This window comes from Lagopus muta, chromosome 4 (genome assembly GCF_023343835.1).
Source record: "Lagopus muta isolate bLagMut1 chromosome 4, bLagMut1 primary, whole genome shotgun sequence".
NCBI classification, from domain to species: Eukaryota; Metazoa; Chordata; class Aves; order Galliformes; family Phasianidae; genus Lagopus; species Lagopus muta.
In genome coordinates, this window is record NC_064436.1 from 22,718,241 (window position 1) to 22,731,352 (window position 13,112).

The 13,112-nt window shown below is 35.3% G+C and overlaps 1 long non-coding RNA gene across 1 annotated transcript in view; it reads right to left on the minus strand.

Annotated features, from left to right (window-relative positions):
* Positions 1 to 2,681: 2,681 nt before the first annotated feature.
* The window catches only part of LOC125691941 (uncharacterized), a 30,283-nt gene continuing 19,852 nt past the window's right edge, over positions 2,682 to 13,112 (minus strand). The window contains exons 2-3 of the long non-coding RNA XR_007376364.1: positions 4,940 to 5,084; positions 2,682 to 4,644 (exon numbers count right to left, since the gene is read on the minus strand). This is a non-coding gene — a long non-coding RNA (uncharacterized LOC125691941). The remainder of the gene's footprint in view (positions 4,645 to 4,939; positions 5,085 to 13,112) is intronic.

Here is a 13,112-nt window from a genome sequence, read left to right on the forward strand (position 1 = left end):
ATGGCAGAGAGGCATATCTCTGAATGGATAAACTATCTGATTTCTATTGGAATACTTGAGATGCAGCAAATTTGTACACTGGTTCAAGACCACTGAGGATGAAGAGAAAGGAAATCTATGTGAGAGATGGAAGATGAATCTAGTTGCTGCAACTTAACTGAGATGATGTAAAATATAATGGAAAAATTCACACCATTCGTGTTATCAGAGTTAAACTGTTTATCTAACGTGATATCTGTAGGTAATCACCGAAAAAATAATTATATGTAAGTGATTTTTGGTGTGAAACTCTACAGCTCTGACACAGCTGTGAAAACTAAAAGAAGTGATAAGGAAGAAAACATTGTTTTCACATACATATTTTTGTCATAACATAACAGTTAATATTCTCACCTCCATATTATTTTAAATAGTCCAAACTGAAGAAAATAGGCTGGAGTGTAATTTGAGGTCATATAATAGTTTGTATTTTTGTTTCATTTCCTGCATTGTTCACATGATATATATTTATTGCATTTTATAATTTACTACACATTAAAACTCAAATGTCTTATGCTGGACAAGAGCTTATGTGATAGCTGACATCTTAGTATTAGAGAATTATTTTCTTTCTTCAGTGTCTTAGCCTTCAAGGAATTGATTTTAGGGGTTTGGCAAAAATAATTCAGAAAATAGGTCCAGACTCTCAAACTGATGTAATACTGTCTGTGATTTCAGCAGAGATATGCCAATTCACACCCACCAGGAAATCTGGCCTTCACCCTTAAAGTGGCAATTATAGGATGTGTATCGCTTCATGATGAGATTTATATTATCAAGCACATTCTGTGGAGTTTTCCTTGCTAGCTTCAGGGGAATAGATATTTACAGATGAGTCACTGGAATGTCTTGAGCTATTACAGAATCTCCAGAGAATCATCAACCTTTTCTTCTGTAGCAGGAAAGGTAAGAGTAGCAGCATTTTCAATCCTAAAATGTCCTTGGTTTATTGGAGATCATGTCTTCTATGTTTCTTCATCCTTTTGATTAACATATTTGGATAACACTTTAATTTATGAATACATATCATGCTTTTGTTCTAAAGTGCTTAAGTTAGTGTCCATAGTTCACTTCAGGAGGTGGGGGAAGAAACAAAAAGAATGATGTAAAATGCAGTAAAATACTGTGAAGACAAATTGACAGTAATATGAGAAGGGAATAAGACAGAAATAAGAGAAGGGAAAGATTGATAGAAATATTGAAAGTCCTTAATCAAATGCCTCACATCTTTTTTCTGTGCAAAGATATTCAAATCTTTACTCCTTTTTGTAGCTCAACATGATTAAAGCTCTTACTGGAAATAAAAAATACACCTAAAGCTGTCAACAGATACCGAGGTGTTTTGACAACTTCCAAAGTTTATCTGAATTATGTCCTTCAGATTTCCAGGTCTTTTATCATGTAATTGGCTATAAAAGGTGATGTTTTTCACATATAAACTAAATAGTCTGTTCCCAAATTTTATTCAATATCAATAGAGTCATCTGAACTAAATGATGAGATAATTGTATATAATTTTCACCAAATGTACCCATTTTCTCTAACAAAGCAGAACTGTTTGAAACCAGTGCAAATCTTCTAAAACCCTCTAAGCAATTGTTGTTTGTTTGTAAAATGGAATTTTAGAGAGACTATTGGGTCACTTTAACAGGCTTTTCTACTTGTGACACTGGGAACTGAATTTCTTCAGGCTAACAGGCCGTTTGCTGGTTAAAAATGACCTGATTCATAAGTCAGAGTTATTGTGAGCAAGGATCAGAAGCAGACCCAACCTGTTATTTGACTTTCAACTTCTCACTTTTCATTCGCTAATAGGCTCTTTTTTTTGATTGATTGACACATAATTGGTTTTCCAGAACACAGAAGAAGACTAACAGAATTGAGGACTTTTCAGTTTGTTATATTAATGAAATGAGTGTAATTAACAGCAAGTAAGAATTGAAAGAGACACAGTCCAATAATTCAAGTCATCACAATATCAGTAAATCCATTTAGTGAATGGTTATAGAATGGAAATTACGGACTTCAGAAATAAACAAATTTGTATGACAATTGTGAATAACTACATAGTTGTATGAATAAAAATAATTGCAGGCCTGGATAATGGGAAAAATATAAAAATAGACATGCAGGATTAAGTTAAAGAGCAGAATTGTGAGAAAAAGTGCCAATAAGAAATTCTAGACCCAGATATTACGTTGAAGATATAAAAAAAGTAAGAATTAAAGTTAGGAAGTTGCAAAATATCTCATACTCTGTGCTGCTACAAGTAAAATATAAGCAATCTACCATCTACTAGGAAATTCATAGAATCATAGAATGTCCTGGGTTGAAAAGGAACTCAAAGATCATCTGGTTTTAAACCCCCTGCTGTGGGCACGGTCGGCAACCACTAGACCAAGCTACCTAGAGCCATATCCAGCCTGGCCTTGAATGCCTTCAGGGAAGGGGAAATTAGAAATATATATTTTAAACTAAATTTCTTCTGGATTTATATTCTCCTTGCCTTTAATGATGTAAAGACTCTTGAATTATATAACTAAGCATTTTCAGACCAAAAAAAAAAAAAAAAAAAAAAATGTAGATAGAAAAGGGAGAAGGAGGAATTAATCAAGTATTATAAGAGAAAATGACCAGTAGTTCTGTAACTACTGTGATACTGGGGATGAGATTTTAATTTCTGCTCCAATAAGAAAGTTTCAGTTTTAAATAAATTACCAATAGTTATATGGAACTAAAGTGGGCTTTAAGAAAGAATGAGACAGATTCCTTAGCAGGATCTGTTGTGATAGATCAAGGGGAAATGGTTTCAAGCTAAAAAAGGGGAGATCTAGAGTGGATATAAGAAAATTTTTTTTGCAATAATGGTAGTGAATTACTAGCACAGGTTGTGCTAGTTATTCTGAAATGGTGGTGGAAGACCTGTCCCTGGAGACAACCAAAATCAGGCTGGACCAGGCTCTGAGAAGCTGGATTAAGCTGTAGATTTCCCTGTTTGATGCAGGGAAGTTGAACTAGAGGGCCTTTTAAAGGTCCCTTTCAACTCAAACAGTACTCTGATTCTATCACAGTAAATGCTTGGGCCAGAATAGTCAACACTTTACCAGCCATCACAGATGATTGTAGAAATTATGAGGCCTCAAAATTCTGGGTGCATTCTTTATCACTGTATTTTCTTGATCAAAAATTTTGCTGTTTGGGATTTCACATCTTTTTCAGTTTAAGTGTGTCTAGATAGCATTTTAATTCCTTATGAGGTTCTTCTCAAGGGGAGAGGTTAGAGACTACTTTGGCACCTGTATCTTGCAGTAGATTTAAAACCACATAAGTTTTAAAACTATAACAATAAGACTATGATTTTATGTGATACAAGATTAAAATCTTATTCTTACTCCAATACTTGTCAACAGGAAAGATTCATGTAGTTCCATTTACCATTTTAATTGCAGGCTTTGTACTCAGTGTGAATTATTTTTATGCCATAATATTTTCTTGTAATAATTTGGTTATGAAATGAAGTATCAGGGAATGGAAAATACATTGTCTTATGTATAATTTTCCATGTATCATAATAATGCACTATAGTACCCTGACCTTTTCTATACTCTGTGATTTGACTGAATGGTCACTACAATTTTCCTTCATTAACAAGCTGAATAACCAATAGCTGAATTGATGACATGGGCATGAAGTGAAGAAAGAGAATAATGAAATAGTCAAAGCACCATAATACAGTAGATGACTATGTTTAAGAGTACGTATGAGCCATTCAATCTCAGAATCAGTGAGAGGGACTGGAATGAGAATTGAAAGTGCACAACAGGAAAAAAATCTAAAAAAACGTATACAAACACCCCCAAAATACCAACACATTTTCAGAAGAATGGAGCAAGATTAACTCATTCTTATTAATAAACACACCACTAGACAAGGTAAGGCTTAAAGTTTAACAACAAAAAAAATCATACCAAATATTTATGAGCAAATTTAAGTTCTAGTGAACTGACAGTTGTATACAATAGTAGACTCAGTACTCCTATTACTCTACTCCTTGTAGGAGTACTGAGTCTACTATTGTCTACTGAAATTAACCACGAGACTGTTGTCTACTCCTTTCGAACAGACTGTCTACACATTGCCAACATTTCCACAATACTGTGCTAGTAGTACAATGAAAGAATTGTGCACATAATAGAATAGAGGAAAATAAATCATACCTTTTAAAAATAATGTTATTATGATTATTTTATGGGTTTAATGATAAAATTCTAAACTCGGATCTAAATAAATATTGGTTACAAGGAGATTCAAGAGTTTCTAGTTATATACTGACGTTGTTTGCTGGGTTCTTCTGGATTCAGGTTGAAATTTATTACAGTTGGTATTGCTTGTCAGCTTATATCCAGTTTTAAAATTATTTTTGGCCATTTTGGATCACTGATTTCCGTAGGTAAAAGGGAGCCACCTTAATCTTAGATCTCTTCCTTACCAAAATCACAGAATTTGTAAAAGAAGAGTTGTAAGGCAAGCCTGTGATAATTCTCTATGAGCATGACTTCTAGACAGCATTGGTGCTCTGGATCACCAGAAGGAAGAAGAAAAATCCTATAATAGAGCATAAAAAGTAGGTGGTGAAATTTTCTAACTAAAAGAATGAACTCTTTCTTCAGTAATATTATTTTTAATCTGCCACGTTTAATCAGTCCAGATAGAATTAGCTACATGGTTTTGCATGGGCTTGCTGTAAGCCTGTAGCGTCATTGTCTTCTTTTGCATAAGATTGATTGTGACCTTTTGCATGAGTAGGTTTGAACCATAAGGTAATATAACAATTGTAACATTTTTAGATTGCTATCTTCAAAATTCTGTGTCGAATGAATTAGAACAAGAAATTTTATACCTTCTCACAGTTTACATAAAACAGCTGCAAATTCAGTCTGTAGACTCCATCACTCATTTTGATGTGCTTTCTTTTGATCCCAAGAAAGAAATATATTTATAATTTCCAGAACTGCCTCAGAGGTAAGTGGTATCCAAATACTGTTCTGTAGAGATAAATGTATAGTGTCAGTGGTATTTGGTTGTGGATTGATAATGTATTGCACAAGGATATAGAGATATCATCCCTGTAAAACTTGTAACATTGTAGTTTAGGGAATATTTAACCTTTAATACAAATCATTTTTATTTCCCCTCTGGAATTCAACGCACTTTGTATATATATATATATGTGTGTGTGTGTGTGCGCGCATATGTGTATATAATACATATGTGTTTCCCCCCTCCTCCATGTTTTCCTGTACTGTGACTGGTGCAACTTTTTTCTTTGGCAATACTGGAATAGCAAACTTAATTGCAAAACACAAGAGTAATACAAAGAACACTAGGAGTACCAGCTTAAGTTGAACAGATTTCAGTGTAAGTGAGTGTGAAATTGGACTTCAATAGGAAGCCTGAAGTGGTGAAATACTTTTTACATTGGAGCTAGCATCTAAATCGATCTATAGAAAGGGCTAAAACTGTAATTTAAACTCAAAATCACCACAGCAAACACCAACTTAACCGTGTATTTCCCTCTTATTTTTCCTTGTCTTTGATTTAGTCCCTACCCTGCACTCAATTTCTGTATCAACATAACTCCCTAACTTCTTACGTGTAAGTTATGTACAATTTTTCAATAAATTTTTCTGATTAATGAAAACTTAGAAATTTTCCCTGTTGCATGTAATTAGTTACTTGATTAACAGTTTAAAAACAAATAAACAAACAGATCTCTGGAATTACACTGTACTTAAACATTTCCAAAGTAGATAACATTTGATCTTAGGCATTCATTCTTTGCAAATCTACTACCTACTTTACAGTGATTTCGTCTAGAGGCATCCTTCTGATCTACATCTGACTCCAGCAGCAGCAGGACCTTAGCACTGGACAGAGACCCAGGCTGTGGATCCGCTGGCACAAATTCACACACTCTGAAAAGCAGACCTCTTGGCTCTGAGTGAGAACTGAGTCAACTGCAGCAAATTAAGCAAAGACTTTGAAGAATGAAACAGTTAAAAGCCCCACAACAGCTGAAAAGGCAAAGAAAGGAAGGCAATTTGGCCATAGGTGTTAATGAAAAGGAAGACAGGGAGCTATATCTAACAATAGGTAGCTTTAAAGCTTTGATGTTTCAACAGTTTTCAGTTAACTCAGGGCAGAGAAGGTTAACTATGAAACTGTATTGCAGAAATGCGAAGAGCTCTACTCCAACTGAAAATTAAGCTATATATGTGTATACATCAGAATGTTTGAAAAGCAAAATAAAACTCGGGTAATTTGCAAATCTTCCTGAGTCCATACTCAAGCACTTTCCTTTTAAGCCACCGGTCCACAATTAAGATTTTGAATAAAACAATTTGAAAAAAGTGTAAAACCGATGCCAAATAAACTGAGTAAGAGTAATTACTTCACAACTAGCTGAATGTAGAAGCCAGCTTACAAACTGGTGCGCAGAGGCCAGAAGTCCCTAACCTTACATCATGGTGATTAGAATGAAATAGCAGCTTATGCTAACAAGACGAATGTGCTTCAGAAAGAAAGAAATCAGACTAAGAATTGGATCACATAAAGTCCAGGAACAAATTGGTTTCTCTGCAATCTGCCAGGAAAACAAAAAATTTTATCAAGAACTGAACACCATAGCTAGTTGTTTGGTCAGTGTTATTCAGGGCCCTGTGATAAACTAAATTGCTAAAGACAGAGTTTACACTAAGGAAATGGTGAAAGATTTGGAATGGTCTGTGCTGCTAAGGCCAAGAGATGATGCACATATAAGATAAAAGATGAGTGACATTGGCTCACTGGAACTTTTCATAGGAATACTGGAGAGCACTGCTGAACTACTCTGTCATTCTGTGTTTATGATTTAAAGAAAAACAAAAAAAATTAATTAATGCTAAGCTGCTGTATCAGTTACCAAGATACTCAAACCAGTGATAATTGAAGAGTAGGCAAACACAGGTAAAAAGGTGAAGTGTGTTAGTCCACATCATGTGCTTACTACTTCTGAGGGATTCTACTAAAGAATTGTACAGAACAAAAATAATTTGTATTAAATGTACAGTTTGCAATAACATCAGGGAAAAGAATAATTGTGACTGTATTAAACATAACTGTTTTGAGTTCCCTTAAGAAGACTGTTTAGGAAATTGAAACAGATAAGGAAGAAACTGTGGGAAAAAAAAATGGATCAGGAAGATCTCAGTTTAATATGCAACAAAATTGCTGGTTCACAATTCACAGGTAAAATTTTCAAACTGGCTCCTTTCAGCACAGAATAAAACAAGACCTACATATGATTAGAAGTCACAGAATTGACTGGATGTCATCTTTTATCAATGTAGATTAAGTTCATGTTTTCCTTGTGTGTACATTTATTTATGTTACCTGAAAAAGACACACAATACCTATATTTATTTGTCATAGAGTATTATCACTTCCTGTGGTAAGAAAACACCATGGCTAAATGGATAACTGTGTATCTGCTTTTGCAAGAGATGCTTCACACTGGAAAGTGAATGATTCCTTCTATGTAAGCAATAATCACTGGTTTGGATGAATCTGTACCTGGCCCATCTACTTCCAACTTCGTATTATGCTGGAAAACAGCAAAGTATCTTTTTTTTTTTAAAAAAAAAAAAAAAAAAAAAAAAAAAAAGTATAAAATCAAACAGATACTTAGTACTATTGAAGTATAGAAAAAAAACAACATTGAAACAACTTCATTAATTACTTCAATATTTTCTTCGAAAGAACACTGCAAACAAAAAAAATTCCTTCACTTTTAAAGCTGTCTGAGGTTTTACAAGTGTATAAAAAAACAAATATGTTTGTTTCATTCAAAACACATCTAATAACATTAGTGTTCTCTGGAACTGTCATCATGAAAACAACTGCCTACGTTGCTACAACAGATACAGATTGTCCCTAAAAATGTTTTCATTTCATGAAAGAAACATGTAGTTATGGTTATGTGCAGTTATCATTCCAGGTGAACACAAACTATGAAGGAAAGAGTCTGCAGAACTCAAAGACGGGAAGAGGTAAGAGACAGAATGACCAGTTTGTCTTAACACGACTTTCGAATGAATACCTTCTTCTGTATGCAAAGTCAATACATTCTGGTATTTAGAAAGAAATAAATCACCTGCATTTTACAACATCATGCATCATTAGTCTGGCCTTGATTTCTGTCTTTTAGCTTCCTCTTCTGCTTACTAAATTTAAAGTCATACTTAGACATCTATTTGTAAACGTCTAAAACTAGATGCCTCAGTTTTGAGCCGAATACCTCTCAGAAACTAGAGATTGGTTTTTGTTGTTCAAGATTACAGCAGTGAATGAGAGAAGGCTGGGACTGAACACTCATGTCATGATGTTATGCCTTCTGATCTGGGACAAATAACTACTGACCAAAATCTCAGCAAAGTTACTTCAGGGTGCTCAAGAAATTTCATCCTGAAAGGATCTCCCTTACATAATTAAACCTTTACCCAGGCATTCTGCCAGGTACTCTGATGGCATTCTACCTTTCTGCTTCAAACCAATCCTGAATGTACTTGCAAGGGCAACGTGAATCACCCAAAAATGAATTCAGTAGCTGCTCAACAGAAACTGAATACTAAGCTTAATTCTGGAGGCTGTCATGAGTTGTTGAAAGTTGCAACCAATAATCATTGTTAAGAGAAGACATATTAAGGTACAGATTACGTGGCGTGATGCTTTAATGCAGTAGATGTATATCTGACATTATGTTGTGAACAGAATGTGCAAGTTCTTTTTCAGCATTTCAGTGTATATAATTAGTATGTCTAACATAACATTAGTGTGGCAGTGATGAGCATAATTAATGGAATGACTTGACTTAGAATCACAAGGAGCAAGCCTAGAGCCTCTTAGGATCATTAAAAACCAAGCTTATAACCCTTTTTTTTTCTATCTGCCTCTGGCTAGACTAACAGCCGGATACAATTTTGACTCCTAGATGCTGCTAAAATGTTCTGGATTAAGGAGATTTAGCTTGGAAAAATACTTTACAGTACATGTCTTACTGCTGTACAACGTCTGCACAGCATGGTGATGACTAATATGTATACCAATATATATATCCTGATACTGGAAGCCTACTGTTTATGATCCAACACATTTATGAATACACGTTGTTTAGCGAATACTGACAATGCAAATACAGTGAATCAAATCTCAAGGATGGCACTTGCAGAGACTCAGAGTTGTTCTTTCTACACGGAAAACCACTTATTTCTAAGCTAGAGAGGAACAAGGCACTATTGGAAGTCATAACTTTTCCTGTTGCCTTCTCTATCAAAGGAGTTGCCAGATCACTCTCATTCTGCCTAAGTCACAGAACTTGCAAACTTTCAGAGCATTCAGACACTGTGAATGAAGGAGAGAAAGACAGCAGCAAGTGCAAGCCATTCCTAAGTTTATTAAAAGGGTTATAGGTGAGCCCTTGGAGCAAACAAGGGGAGCACAAACCAAACGTAAGAGCAGACATCCACTCTGTATGCGCCACAGTAGTTTTTGGCTTTTTGAATTTCCATGAGGAGTCTGTCTTTGAGAACGCGGTAGAGCTTGCTCACTGGGGCATCCCTCAACTTGACAAAGCAGTGTAAGAATAAACTCTGTGCTTTAAATCTGTCTATAAACCAGAAACATAGACCTTTCTTTCTACTGCCTTCCATTTATCATCTCTACTGAGACTAAAACTGCTCTGAAATGAAGATTATCTTCTACTATACCCAGAAACATAGCAGAATAGGATCTTGATCTCAAACTAAGCCCCAAGATGCTATTGTAATGTGAACAATTACAATGCCAACAGCACATTAATTCTATTTTTCTCTTCTTTCTTCAGTGTTGGGCATCCATTACTCACTGTGTTTTAGAAGAGAGAGGAGTAAAATCTAGTTCTCTGAATAGAAAGAAATACCAAATATAGAGAAGCCTAAATCCCCTGAGGAGAAATGGAAATGGTATTGATTTACTTTGGTAATTTTATTTACTGTTTAGTTGAAAATGAAGGAAAAACAAACAAAGGCAAATCTGCTGAGCATTATATCACTGCCATAGAGCTTGATAAAGGAATTGCAAATCTCATATGACTACATTGTAAATCTCACTGTACAAATCTCTGTTTTCTTCAGTCCAAGGATTTGAAGAGCACTTTGCAGAAAGTGCTTTAATGACCTGAGGGAAGGACTCCTTGGATGCATTCTATGCATGTTTCATTAGATTTATTGCGAGTCTGAGCTTTGGAGATCTTTAAGGATTTTATAATATTCCCATGAAGACTAAGTTATCTGATTTTCTCTACTCCCCAGTCTGGGATATATGAGCTTTACAGCTCATTTTATGTTTGAAAGTCTGAAGCTGTTTTGTGGGCTTTAGTTTTCTGGGTTTTTTTGTTTGTTTGTTTGTTTTTTAAAAATATTTGGGTTTCGGACAGAAATAGATGAACAACTGTGTCTTCATCAATTCTGTCTTCCAGACAATCCACAAGGACAACGCTATGTTCAGCTAATTATGATTCTAATATGAAAGTTACTTTAATTACATATACATGTATGTAGTTCTTGGAAGTAATTTCCAGAAACATTTGGAAATTAGGTGCCCACGTTAAAAAGCTTTACAGTCATAGGTAAAGGTGACTGAAAATCAAGTTTATCTTTTTCTAATGATTATTAACTACCCAACTATGGTTATATTTTTTAATCCCAGGTAGAAAAATAAAGCAATGAAACAAAGACCCTATTCTCTAAGGGAAATTAGGAATAAAGTAATTCAGAACTGAAAGAAGACAGTGACAGTCCTATCACTGTTTACCTGGTTTACCATTCAGCTGAACCCAAATCCTCCTAAATAATAGAGCGGAAAAGGAAAACTTCAGAACTGACTGGGATTGGCTGTCTCCCATTTCTTGGAAGCAGGTTTCAGAATCTGATAAGCAGTGTCAGCAAATGCCTTTTAACACATTTCTTGGCTATGACATGTCTCTAATTTAATTGCCTAATGGAGTTCAGCAGGACTGGCAGGTTCAGAAGCACTCTGATCTCAGGAATCAGGATAAGAAGCGCCTTAGCACACCAGTATCAGAGTTAAAATGTGAAGGGAGTTGAGCTAGAATTCTGACAACAGTACAAGTTACATAGGCATGTATTCCATATAAGGGTTTGAGCAGTCACCTCAAATGAAGGAGGCCGAATGCAGCACTGTGTGCCAGAAAGTAAATACTTTGAGAGACGGAACAATGAAGAACCAGCATAGCTGACACTGTCTATAGCAAGGCTGTGGTAGGAGTTTCAAGCCCACTACATATGTGATTCTATGATTATTAATATATGACAGAAAGATCTTATTGAGAGAGATGGTAAGAAATTGCCCAGAAGTTTGATAGTTTCAATGCTCAAGCCTAATTTCTTATCCAGCAGGGCAGGAGCATGAGTCTGTGTCTCCTGCACCAAGGCTTTAATATCATATCACTCAGCATTTAATCCAAAGAGTATTTCTCTGGTTATAAATAGGTACAGATACTAAATGATAGAAAGAGGATCATAACTCTAAGGAATAGCAAGCATTAAGTCTGCATGGAGCTCCATTCTCATTTGCATTTCACAGGTATTGAGCAGGTTATAGAGGTTCACATTCTGAACATAATACAGCTTCCCACGAACCTTTATGCACATATAGCTGCACTCATATCAGGTGGAAAAACCCACTTCAGTGCCTGCAATCTCCATTAGACTAACATGCAACCAGGTGAGATAGGCAGGCTTTGCAGCTAGGTACCTTCCTTCTGATTTTTTTGGAAGACCACCACCTTTTTTTCTTCCCAGAAAAGCTGTACTTGTGCTTAAAAAATACTAAAAATATGTATTTCCCAATCCGTTCTGCTCTAAGAAGTGAATTTTTGTTTATACACAGTATATATTGTCTGAAACACTCACTAACCTTCCTCATATGCAATAAGCGTAGCTGCAGCTATGCATGCATACACATAGCCAAACACACAAGCATCGGATGTCATGGGTGTTAGTTACATGCACATTAACTTGTGCTGTATATAAAACCTGGCACTTCAAGAGTTTTAGTCCTCTAAATCTACTGCAACTTCTTATAATACAGAGTTCTGTTTTGGATTTTTGTTCCAATTAATCCATTTACTGAAAAATAGTTAAAGGAATGCTGCATCCCATGCAATGAGAAAGGCACTGCTGTCTCTGAGGAACGTTTTTCATCAATTATGTCAGAGAAAAGGGAGAAAATGCACCAACTAGATCACATTTCTTGCTCTAACAACGCAGATGCAACTGGTATATCCACTGAGTAGAAAATTAGTATGAGGTAATGCTGTCATAAATAATTACTTAAAGCACCTCGGTATTATGGAGGTTGAAATTTCAAAAAAGGAGAAATGCCTGTAAATGTAAAAGCATGGTGAAGGATAGCTTTTAAAGTAATTGAGGATTTTTCATTGGATGGTTACTTCCTGCAGTACATTATTAAAAATCCAAGTGTGGAGTACCCTCTAGCTGACATCTGAAGATCAAAGCCACTATTAGATTTTTTTTTTTTAAACTGCTGTAAAGGCTCAACTATCATAAAAGAAATTAAAGGAACTAATAGAACAAACAACATAAAGTAGTCTTCCATCCAACATAGCAGATCAGTATAACTTGTGAAAGGATGTTTGTTACAAAAGGCCCCAAAGCCTTTAAATGCATTTTTTGGTCTAAAAATTGAATTTCAGGTAGCACAGTTGAAAAATCAAACATTGGCTTTAATGAGTGCCATTAAAGATTCACCATTGTTGTTGTCAGGATTTATTCTCTCTTCTCTCTGGAAACTAAATTTGAAGCTCAAATGCAAAGGAAACTAGCTACTGCACTCTGGACAAGAATTCTTTGATCACAGAGGCAAACATGAAATGGCTTATTAATGATTGCAGCTCAGTGCTCTACTTGACCCCAGGGAGAGCAGCTTTCTTGGAATAAGGCACAATTACATTATAT